The sequence below is a fragment of the Pseudorca crassidens genome, chromosome 9 (assembly GCF_039906515.1).
Source record: "Pseudorca crassidens isolate mPseCra1 chromosome 9, mPseCra1.hap1, whole genome shotgun sequence".
Taxonomy (NCBI): Eukaryota; Metazoa; Chordata; class Mammalia; order Artiodactyla; family Delphinidae; genus Pseudorca; species Pseudorca crassidens.
The window spans coordinates 98,140,925-98,153,696 of NC_090304.1; the positions used below are offsets into that span (position 1 = coordinate 98,140,925).

Consider the following 12,772-nt stretch of genomic DNA (forward strand, 5'->3'; position numbering starts at 1 on the left):
GAGGTGATACCTCATTGTAGTTTTGATTTGCATTTCTCTAATGATTAGTGATGTTGAGCATTCTTTCATGTGTTTGTTGGCACTCTGTATATCTTCTCTGGAGAAATGTCTATTTAGGTCTTCTGCCCATTTTTGGATTGGGCTGTTTGGTTTTTGATATTGAGTTGCATGAGCTGTTTGTGAATTTTGGAGATTAATCCTTTGTCAGTTGCTTCATTTGCAATAAATTTTATTATATTAAACACTTTTAATGAATATTCTTGTAGATAAGTTACTGTATACGCTTATGATTACTTACTCTGGATTAATTTCTAGAAAGGAAAGTGCTGGACAATAGGTATGTACATTTCTTCCAGAAAAACTTCTGCTCCCACCAATCACGTATGTTACTGCCTGTTTCTTCGCATAACTCCCCAAACTCCACAGCTTACTATCATTTTTGAATCTTTGCAATTTGATGGGTGGAACACAGTAGCTTTTCTAATTTAATTATCTGACTGTTAATGACTGAAATACTTTCTTTTCTCCCTCCCTCCCTCCCTTCCTTCCTTCAGCCATATGTGTGTTTTCTTTTGTAAATTGGCTGCCTTTAACCAATTTCATAATTGGGAGTTTGTCTTTTACTATGGCTTTACTGATATTGAGAATACATCTTAAATAGATATATAAATGTACATTGCAAAGTTTATTCTCAGGTCATTCATTTACTTTTTAATTTGTGTGTGGGGGGTTTAAAAAATCTATACAATTTAAAATTTTATAGTTCGGGACTTTCCTGATGGTCCAGTGGTTAAAACTCCATGCTTCCAATGCAGGGGGCCCAGGTTCGATCCCTGGTCAGGGAACTAGATTCTGCATGCTGCAACTAAGAGATCCCACATACTGCAACTAAGACCCAGCGCAGCCAAATAAATAAATAAATATATTTTTTAAATTTTATAGTCCAAGCTTTCTCTGTTTAATGTCATATTTAGAAATACCCCCCATTACGTAAATATTTACCCACCTTATGATTTTATCCATGCCTTTTTTTCATAAGGTGATTCTCCTTTTTTTTTTTTTTTTGCTCAAGTTAGATTTATTTGTTTTTTTCTTATGTTGTTTTTTTTTTTTTCGGGTGCGCCACACAGCGTGCGGAGATCTTAGTGCCCCGACCAAGGATTGAACCCGTGCCCCCTGCAGTGGAAGCGTGGAGTCTTAAGCACTGGATCGCCAGGGAAGTCCCTCTACTTTTTCTCTGGCACTATTTATAATGCTCTGTAGCTCTCGATGTTTACGTATCCCCAGACACATCCAGTGTCCCCCATTTCCATCAATGGTACCACCAGCAGTAGCCAAATCTGCCAGTTCTTCCTTTAAAATTTAGCTCACATTTCTCCCTTCCTTTTCCATTGTTCTTAGTTAAGTCTCCTTGAGGTCACTCTGCTTCCAAATTGTCCTCCACATAGAGTTCTCTTTCGAAACAATATTGCTTGACTGTTCAAAACCACCAATGACCTGTTTGCTGATATAAAATAACATCAAAATCCCTAGACCCTGTGCTCAATATCCTCCCCAGTAAGGTCATTCTAACTGCACATCCCTTGAAACACCTTCACGAGGCTAGGTCGTCAAGGTACCTGTGCAAACTCAAGTGCAGGGCAGTGGGAGTGACACACACCATGGAAACTGAAGCTGACCGTCCCCTCCCAGATACCACTTGTATTTTATTTTATTTTACATTTTTATTCTGGTTAAAAAAAAAAAAGCCCACACATATCACAAAATTTGCTGAACATTTGTTTTGGACTAATTTCAGACTTATAGAAAGGTTTAAAAATAGTTCAAAGAATTTTCCGATATCTTAGAAGATAAATCTTATGCCTCTTCCCAGATTCCCCAAATGTTAACATACTTAACAAAGAAACCATGCTTGCTCTAGCATTCTCTTGCTTTCTCTCTCTCCATGTTTGGACACAATGCTCCTTGTATTGTGGATATAGAGGAGGATGTACCCGCACCCTCCCACCCTTTTACCGCCTGCTGTTGGCTGTGATTCATTTTTTCAGAGTTTTCTTTCAACTCGAATGAAAAGTCCCAACCTAGGGTTTTAGCACTGAAACTGAGAAAGAGTTCAGCCTCTCCTGTAGGAAAGGAATACTCGTCAAATGCAGGAATGCTGGTGGCCTGTTTCCTGCCATGGAGGGGGGACCATGGGGAGGGGTGGGTATGGGCACAGCAGAGAAGGCAATTACTCAGAGGAATTGGGACAGAGGGAGTCTGGGACAGAAAGCCCCACACATGTTTACTCCTGCTGGAGTTCTTAAGAGTTCTTAGAAATAACTTCATTAAAAACCATGGGAGATTAATCCTTAGTCAGTTGCTTCATTTGCAAATATCTTCTCCCATTCTGAGGGTTGTCTTTTCCTCTTGTTTATGGTTTCCTTTGCTGTGCAAAAGCTTTTCATTAGCTCCCATTTGTTTATTTTTGTTTTTATTTCCATTTCTCTAGGAGGTGGGTCAAAAAAGGATCCTGCTGTGATTTATGTCATCGAGTGTTCTGCCTATGTTTTCCTCTAAGAGTTTCATAGTTTCTGGCCTTACATTTAGGTCTTTAATCCATTTTGAGTTTATTTTTGTATATGGGGATATATGTATACATATAGCTGATTCACTTTGTTATACAGCAGAAACTAACACAACATTGTAAAGCAATTATACTCCAATGAAGATGTTTAAAAAAAGAAAATTAAAATCACCTGTTTTCCCACCACCCAGAAAAAAAAGGAAAAAAAAAAAACATGGGAATTAAAACCTAAGTGCAGATGTTTGGATACGACACAGGAAAAACTGAGCAAGTGCACAGGTGTTTTAGGAAGATGACCTCTAGCAGTGATATTCAGAATGGTATGGAAGGAAAGGCCTGGTGACAGGAGCCCACCACCTGGGAGGCTGTTACTGTAGCCAGGCAACTAGTCCATCTGCTAAATGCTGAATATTTTTCCTTTGACGTGGCTCTTGAGCTCACCACTTACTACGTAATTCAAGCCTTCCTCCTAGCACCCATTGTGGTCTTGTACCTATTTGTTGAGAGGTCTACCTCCCTCCTCCCTCCATTCAGGGGACCATTCACCTCTGCATGTAGTAAGGATCGTTGTACAGCAAATAGGACATACTGTTCATGCAGAAACCTCAGAGTCAACTTCAGACTTTTGAACCCCATTTGCATTCAGTTTTAATAACTATGAGATCTTAGGCAAGAATTTTTGAACCATAATCTCTTCATCTTAGCTTTAACCCTTCATCCGGCTACTGTGAAGAGTAAATTAGATTACACAGTCAAAGCATAAATGCCTGGAACATAATAAGATTCAATTAATGTTAATATTGATATTAATATTATAGCTAGCCAAGTGTCTGGCACATGGTAGGTATTCAACATGGTACGTAATTGTTTTTAATATATTTATTAATAATAGATTTTTAAAATTTGAGTGACACCACAAGTAGAAATGAGGATGCTGGGCATGAGTGTCTGCCCCACACAGTAAATGGGGTCTTGGCATAACTCTGAATAAAAATAGTTGGATCGGGCTTCCCTGGTGGGGCAGTGGTTGAGAATCCGCCTGCCAATGCAGGGGACATAGGTTCCATCCCTCGTCCGGGAAGATCCCACACGCCACGGAGCAACTAAGCCCATGTACCACAACTACTGAGCCTGCGCTCTGGAGCCCGTGAGCCACAACTACTGAAGCCCGTGCACCTAGAGCCCGTGCTCTGCAACAAGAGAAGCCACCGCAATGAGAAGCCCGCGCACCGCAACGAAGAGTAGCCCCTGCTCACCGCAACTAGAGAAAGCCCTTGCGCAGCAAAGAAGACCCAACGCAGCCAAAAATAAATTAATTAATTTTTTTAAAAAGTTGGATCTTTGGGCCACATATAACATAGTTAATAAGGTTCAGCTGTTATTTAATCCCTTCAGTAGCAATTGCATTCACAGTGCTGTAAATGGCTGTTTGCATCGGGTTATCGTCAAGAAAATCCTTCCAAACACTTTTAATCCCATCAGCGGAGAGCTCTCAAACTTTACTCATCCAGCAAAGTATGATTAGGTGATTCAAGGTGGACTTGAAATCAGTAAAATAGAGAGGAAAATTCAACACTTTAAGAACATAGATACAATCTATTTTGTTTTCCTTCCTTCTCTCCCCCTTCAAAACTATATAAAGGGGGAAATAGTATTCAGTGGTTCAGAGTAAAGACAAACCAGCCATCAGACTTCACAACTGCTCCTCTTCCGGGTGGTTGTCACCTACTGAGTCCTACTTGGTCACTCACTCTCATTTACTTGTACCTCTAGTCCTGGCTCACTTGCCCTCCTTTCTATCTCTACTCCTGTCATCATGCTTGGTGATTTCAAATGCCTTGGACTTGTCAGGTCTCTGACTTCCACCTGCCCCTCAGCCATCATTTCCATTGTCATACCCTAACCCTCATCATCTAAAGAATTGAACCCAATCTCAAAGCTTGATTTCAAGCTTCATACTCCTGGAGCATACTCCAACTCTCAGCCTTTCAGCTCATTTACTCCCATTCTAGCAATTCTCTGATCCCGGCAGAGCCTGCAAGCTATTGATCTGACCACTTCTCCATCTATCACACCCTTCTTGCCATCATTCCCTTGTTACCTACCTTAGATTCTATGGTCCATTATACAACCACTCCCTTGCAACCACACTAAAACCTCTGCCCAGCTTTTCCTGCATAATCACCTGCAAAGCGTCAACCTTAGTTCAGTGCAAGATTCTGTGCTCTACATGCCTGCAGCCCATAAGCTGAGCATTGCTAGAGAAAGCCGCACACCTCTGCCCATTGGTTTCCCTTTGAATGAATGACTAAAAATTCTCCAGTGGGCAGTCATCTCAACCAGTCGTGCTATATTTTCTAGTGAATTCTCTCTCTCTCCAGAGACTGTTTCCCACCTTAATCTCCCTCCCTAAGCCTCCACCTTCTACCCCACTCATTCTTAATTCACTGAGAAAAACCAGCCATCAGATGAGTAATCCTTCACTCTCCCAACAGCAAATCTACCAATCTCCATGCATCTGTACCCACCTAACCTGCCTTCTCTGCTGTTACAGTGGACAATGTACACCAGCTCCTATGAAAGGTAAGTATCTCCTCTTGTGCTTAATATCCCACATGCTCTTGCCTTCTCAACAACTTTCTCCGGCAATACTTTCTTTTTCTCCTGTATCATCAATCTCACTCTCTTTACTGGATCATTCCCATCGGCATACACTTATGCCTTAATAACCCCAATCTTTCCCTTGACTCCCACATCCCTCTCAAGTACCACCCAATTTCTCTGCTTCCGTTCATAGCAAAAATCCTTGAAAGAATTATGTGCAGCTGTATTTCCACTGTCTCAAACACCATTCTCTCTTCAACCTGCTTCAGTCAGGTTTTATTCTTCATCCCTTCATTGAAACTATTCTTAATTAAGTCACCCATGACTTTTAATATTGCCATTTGCAATAGTCCCTTCTCTGTCCTTGACTAACCAAACTTCTCAATAGCAACGGACACACTTTTTAAAAATCAAATTTATTGATGTATAATTTACAGATAATAAAAGGTACACATCTTAAGTGTACAGTTTAATGAATTCTGACAAATATATACATCTCTGTAGCAACCACTACCACGATTAAGATATAGAACATGTCCCTCACCCCCAAAGGTACCCTTATGCCCCTTCCAATCAATCCCCACAACCACCCTGATCCTAGACAACCACTGACACACTTTCTGTTTTTATACTTTAAATTTTTCCTAGAGTTTTATATTAATGGGATTGTATATTTTCTTTTTTTCTGACTTATTTTGCTCAGCATGTTTCTGAGATTTATCTATGTTATTTCATATATCAGTGGTTCATTCGTTTTTATTAGTGAGCAGTATGGAAGCCATCTACCTGTTGATAGACATTTGGGATGCTTCCAGTTTGGGGTTTCTACAAAGAAAACTGCTAAGAACATTCATGTACCAGTCTTTGTGTGGACATGTATTTTCATTTCACTTGGATAAATACTTTGGGTTGAATTGCTGGGTCATAAAGTGGATCTTTAAATTTATGAGAAATGCCAAGTTGTTTCCAAAGTGGTTGTACCATTTTACATTCTCCTTACCAATCATCAGAGTTCCAGTCACTCCACACCTCACCACACTTGTCACTGTCCATCTTTTTTAGTCATTCTAATAGATGTATTGTGATATCTCATTGTGGTTATAATTTTCATTTCCCTGATGACTAATGATGTTTAACATCTCATGTGCTCATGGGCCATTTGCATATATTTTTTGTAAAGTGTTTGTTTAAATCTTTTGCTTTTTTTTTTTTTGCAGTACACGGGCCTCTCACTGTTGCGGCCTCTCCCGTTGCGGAGCACAGGCTCTGGACGCGCAGGCTCAGCGGCCATGGCTCACGGGCCCAGCCGCTCCGCGGCATGTGGGATCTTCCCGGACCGGGGCACGAACCCGCGTCCCCTGCATCGGCAGGCGGACCCTCAACCACTGCGCCACCAGGGAAGTCCCTCTTTTGCTTATTTTTTATGGGCTGTTTTCTTATTACTGAGATACAAGAGTTCTCTATATTCTATATAAGTCCTGGGTCACTTACATGTATTGTAAAATTTTTTCCCCACTTTACAGCTTGTCTTTCATTTTTTAAATGGTGCTCAAGAGAGCAGATTTTAATTTCGATGAAGTTCATTTTACGAATTTATTTCTCTTATGCTTCATGCTTTTGTGTCCTATCTAAGAATTATTTGCTGACTCCAAAATCTCAAAGATTATATTCTGGTTTTAGCTAGAAGTTGTGTAGTTTAAATGTTTACATTTTGGTCCATGATTTATTTTGAGTTAATTTTTATGTATGGTGTGAGGTAAAGGTTGAAATTCTTCCTTTCTATAAAAATACCGTGCTGTTCCAGCACCGTTTGTTGAAAAGACTGTCGTTTCTTCATTTAATTACCTTCTCTCTCTAGTCAAAATCAGTTGACGATACATGCCTGGGTCTACGTATGAACTCTATTCTGTTCCAAGGACTTGATCAGAGGCTTCCCTCTTTTCTTCTGTCTATACCTTCTCCTTCCATCAGAGATTAGTAGGTGTTAATTAGAAAACATGAGTGGGAGCAGAAGTGGGTAAAACTAAGTGATGGAGAGGAAAAAGAATAATAATGTGTTAGAACGATCAGCATGGACAGAGTCCTGGAAGTGAGAGAGAATATATACATGGAAACTGAGTGAGTACACCCTCAGTCTAGAACATAAAGGAGGAAAAAGAAGCATGAGACAAGGCAAGGGAAAGTTTAAGAACAGTCTCGTAGGCCATGCCCAGTTTGTACTTAAACCTGAGAGCAATGGGGAATTGACGTAATCAGATGTGTGTAAAAAATAATATTTAATGGTTGTATATAATAAAGAAGTTTGCAGTCTTTAAAATAAAGTTTGTGAAGAATATTTTGCCACTTCAGAAAATTCACATTGTTTCATTTGAAAATTAAGATCTGTATGAACTACGTAAAATTTATATTTTAATATGAGCATTTAAAAAAGACTAAAAGAAAAGTGTACCGACTGGTTAACAGTAGTTATTTTTGAGTATTAAGATTGCAGATGGCTTCATTTTCTTCTTTTTACTTTTCTGTAGTTTTAAATTTTTTACAATTAGTCTGTATTAAATCCGTAATAAGATATTTTTAAAAGCATACTAGAGTATGTGTCTTATTTTTAGAAGCGGTGCAAAATTACTGTTAAGAAAGATTATGCTGAGTGACATGACCATTGTGGCAGAGTAGGAGACACCACCCTCCAGCCCCTGACAAAGACCAACAATTAGACAGCTATCCCCAAACAAAAATGGCTCTGAGGGAGTTCAGAGTCCACTTAAGAAACTTCAGCAACACAGTAGAACAAAACACCTGAGAATAACCACACAAAAAATGAAGAACAGAATCATGTTGCCTGCATCATCCCATCCCCCAGGTGAACCCTGCTCAGCACCAGGAGGGAGCTCCCCAGCTTCAAGAGCTCCCCTCGCTGGGAAAGGGAGAGGGAGAGCTTTATCAGCTGCTTAGGGCACTGCACAAGGGGCTCACTTTGGTCTCACCCCACCCAGAAACTGAAAAAGCTGAGACATATAGACATAGCTAGGGACAAGGAAGAAAAGCAGGGCTATCAGTATTAGCCACATAGCGGAGCGACCGTGGTTCCCAGTGACCTGCTCTGCAGAGGACACCAGCAGCTTTTGCCACTGAAGAAACCAATGCCCAGCAGAGCCAGCATGGACCCCCTACAGAGTCCACCATTGAGACTTCCTCCAAAGGTTTTCCTGGTCACAGATGCCAGCCACCTGAGCATCCATCCTCAACTTCCCCCACCCCTAAAGCCAGGATCCATACTGGCAGCCAGCCCCAGCCTCTGTGGCTATATGAATACAAGATGCCAGCCTAGACCCTGGCAGTGGACCCCTCCGCACACTCTGTGCACATCTGGGGCTAGCTAGCCCCTCTAGCTGTGCACCTGCACACGCTTGGCCTGACTTCCATCACTAGTCTCCACTGCTATGTGCACACCCTTGAGGAGGTCCTGCAGGCACAGGAGTGAATGCCAATAGCCAGGGGCCCTACAGTGGCTTGTGGGCCTGGATCCAGCCCTGTCTCCTGACACTGGCCTGTCCTTCTCGATTCACCTGCAGCTAGACCCTCCACCTATGCACTTGCCTGTCCCCAGGCCAACTCCTATTGCTGGCCTCCACAGCTATGCTGTGCCCATAGGGAGACCCTGTAGCCACAGAGTGGACACTGAGAGCCAGGGCCCGTGCAGCTGCTAATGCACCCGAAGTTGGCCCTGGCTCCTTGCTGCTGACCCTGGCCACCACCACTATGTGCTTCTCTGTACCTGGCCCATGCCACTACAAGGCATCTGTACCCAGCCCCCACAGACAAGTGTCTGCACATCACCAGCTCTGGCCACCACCACTGCCTGCCCTGGTCCCTAGCCGCTGGAACTGGAGGCACCAAGGAGGACTCTAACAGGCCCTGCAGCCACTGCAGACCCTTGCAGCCCTTGTCTAGGACCATGCAGTTGTTGATGTCATGGACCCTAGCAGCCCAAGCTGATGAGACATCATAACCCCTGGACGTGGACCATCACAAGTCCCCACATGTATGGACCTAGAGTCACAACATGCTCCAGCATGCTGCAGAGGTCTTTCCTTACCAAGGTCAGTCCATAAAATCTGAAAGGGACTGTTTCTTCACATACAAGGCTAGAGAGATCACAAAGAGTCATGGAACCATGACACCACTGAAGGAACACAGTAAACTTCCAGTAACCTCAAGAAAATGAAGATACATGAATGCCTGATAAAGAATTCAAAATAATTGTTCTCGAGATGCTCAGAGAGCTACAAGAGAACACGGACAAACAATTTAAGAAAATCAGGAAAACAATATGAAAGAAAATGAGAAGTTCAACAAAGAGAAAACACAAGAAAGAACTAAACAAAAATTTTGGAGATGAAAAATACAATGACTGACCTGAAGAATTCAACAGAGAAGTTCAATAGCAGACTGGATAAGCAGAAGAAAGCATCAATCAATAATTCAAAGACAGATCATTTGAAATCATCCAGTCAGAGGAACAAAAAGAAAAAAAATGAAAAGGAATGAAAAGAACCCTACAGAACTTATGGGGCATCCTTAAAAGAAACAAGTGATGCATTATTAGAGTCCCAGAAGGGAAAGAGAGGAGAAAGGGAAAGAAAACTTACTTGTGCTCCCTTTGGCAGCACATATACTAAAATTGGAATGATACAGACAAGATTAGCATGGCCCCCCTGCGCAAGGATGACACACAAATTTGTGAAGCGTTCATATTTTCTGAATCGGGAGATTGAGATTGGCATATATACACTAATATGTATAAAATAGATAAGTAATAAGAACCTGGTATATTAAATAAATAAATAAATAAATTCAAAGAAAAATAAACTGAGAGAACAAGGAAAAAAAAAAAAGAAAACTTAAGGAATAATGGCTGAGAACTTCCCAAAACAGGAGGGAATTAGACATCCAAGTTCATGAAGCTAATTGGTCACCCCAAAATTTCAACCCCAAATGATTTCCCCAAGATATATTATAATACTACTGTCTAAAATCAAAGACAGAGAGAATCTGGAGAGCAGCAAGAGAATAGAAGCTTGTGACTTACAAGGGAATCCCCATAGAGCTATCAGCTGCTTTCTCAGCAAAAACATTATAGGCCGCAAAAGAGTGGGATGATACATTCAAAGTGCTGAAAGAAAAAAACCTGCCAGCCAAGAATACACTACCCAGCAAAGTCGTCCTTCAGAAATTAAGGAAAGATAAAGACTCTCAGACACACAGAAGCTGAGGGAGTTCACCATAACTACACCTTCCTTACAAGAAATGTGGAAAGGAGTTCTTCAAGCTGAAATGAAAGAATGCTAATTAGTAACATGAAAATATATATGAAAATACAAAACACACTAGAAAAATATATAATCAAATTCAGAATACTCCAATCCTGTAACATGGTGGGTGCTAATATTAAACTCCAGCATAAAGGTAAAAGGACAGAAGTATTAAAAACAGCTATAGCTACAATAATCTGTTAATGGATACACAGCATAAGAACATGTAAATTGTAACATAAAAATAATAAGATGTGGAGGAGGGAATAAAAGGGTAGAGTTTTTACATGCAATTGAAATTAAGTTGTTATCACTTAACATAGACTCTTAAACCTGTCTATAAGAAGTTTCACGTAGGGACTTCCCTGGTGGTCCAGAGGTTAAGTTTCTGCGCTACCAATGCAGGGGACCCAGGTTCGACCCCTGGTCAGGGAACTAGATCCTCCACGCTGCAGCTAAGAGCCCGCATGCCACAACTAAAGATTCCACATGCCGCAACTAAAAGGATCCTGCAAGCTGCAGTGAAGATCCCGTCCCCTGCAATGAAGATACCGCATGCCCCAACTAAAGACCCGGTGCAGCCAAATAAATATTTTTTTAAAAATTTTAAAAAAAAAGAAGTTTCATGTAAGCATAAGGGTAGCCACAAAACCAAATCTATAATAGGTAAAGACACACTAAAAAGCAGGAAATTAAAGTACACCACTACTGAAAATCCTCAATGCACAAAGGAAAACAGCAAGAGATGAAGAAAGGAACAAAAGAACTATGAAACAGCCAGAAAACAATTAACAAGGTGACATTAATAAGTCCTTATTGACCAATGATTAATTTAAGTGTAAATGGATTAAACTGTCCAACCAAAGTATATAGAGTGACTGAATGGATAAAAAAACAAGACCCAACTACATGCTTTCTACCAGAGACTCACTGTGACTTTAAGGACACACTCAGGGTCAAAGTGAAGGAATGAAAAAAGATATTTGATGTAAATGGAAACCAAAAGAGAGCAGGGGTAGCTACACTTACATCAGACAAAATAGACTTTAAGTCAAAAACTGTATTAAGAGACAAAGAAGGTCATTATAAAATGATAAAGAGGTCAATGTATCAAGAGGATATAACAATTATAAATATATAGGTATGCAACATTGGTGCTCCTAACTATATTAAGCATACACCAACAGATACAAGGGAGAAATAGACAACAATACAATTATGGTAGGAAAATTAAATACCCAGTTTTCAGCAAAGGATAGATCATCGAGACAGAAAATTGATACAGAAACACTGGACTTGAACTATATTTTGGACCAAGTGGATCTAGCAGAAATATATAGAGTATTCCATCCAAAAGGAGCAGAAGACACATTCCTAAGCGCACATGGCACATTCTCTAGGATAGATTGTATGTTAGGCCACAAAACAAGACTTAGCAATTTTAAAAAGATTGAAATCATACCAAGTACCTTTTCCAACCACAATGGTATGAAATTAGAAATCAATAAAAAGAGAAAAGCTTGACAATCCATAAAAATGTGGTTGTTCACTCCTGAACAACTAATGGGTCAAAGAAGAAATCAAAAGGGAAATCAAAAAATATCTTCAAGCAAGTGAAAATGGAAACAACATACCAAAACATATGAGATACAGCAAAAATTGTTCAGGTGGGAAGTTTATAGCAATAAATGTGTATATTAAGAGAAAAAGAAAGATCTCAAGTAAACAACCTAACTTTACATCTCAAGGAACTAGAAAAAGAAAAAGCTAAGCCCAGAGTCAAATATGAACAGAAAATAAGGAAACAACAAAGATCTGAGCAGAAATAGAGAATGTAACAAAATGGTTTTATGAAAAGTTAAATAAAACTGAAAACTTCAACTAGACTTACTAAGAAAAAAAAGAGGGCTCAAATAAATAATATTATAAATGAAAGAGGGGACATAACAACCAATACATAGAAACCCAAAGGATTATAAAAGACAACTATGAACAATTATATGTCAACGAATTGGACAAACCTAGAAAAAATGGATTAATTCCTAGAACTTACAACCTACCAAAACTGACTCAGGAAAAAAACAGGAAATCTGAACAGACCAATAATGAATAAGGAGAGTGAATTGCTAAACAAAAACCTCCCAACATAGAAAAGCCCATAACAAGATGGTTTCATGGATTAATCCTACCAAACATTTAAAGAGGAATTAATATCAATCCCTCTCAAACTCTTCCAAAAAGTTAAAGAGGTGGGAACACTCCCAAACTCATTTTATAAGGCCAGCATTAC

At 40.1% G+C, this 12,772-nt stretch overlaps 1 long non-coding RNA gene and 1 other non-coding gene across 3 annotated transcripts in view; one reads left to right on the forward strand and one right to left on the reverse strand.

Annotated features, from left to right (window-relative positions):
* LOC137230971 (uncharacterized) overlaps positions 1-12,772 on the reverse strand; it is a 91,463-nt gene that overhangs the window by 40,252 nt on the left and 38,439 nt on the right. The window lies entirely within an intron of this gene.
* Positions 9,822-9,930, forward strand: LOC137231391 (U6 spliceosomal RNA). The gene has a single exon (XR_010946513.1). It is a non-coding gene; the product is annotated as a U6 spliceosomal RNA (small nuclear RNA).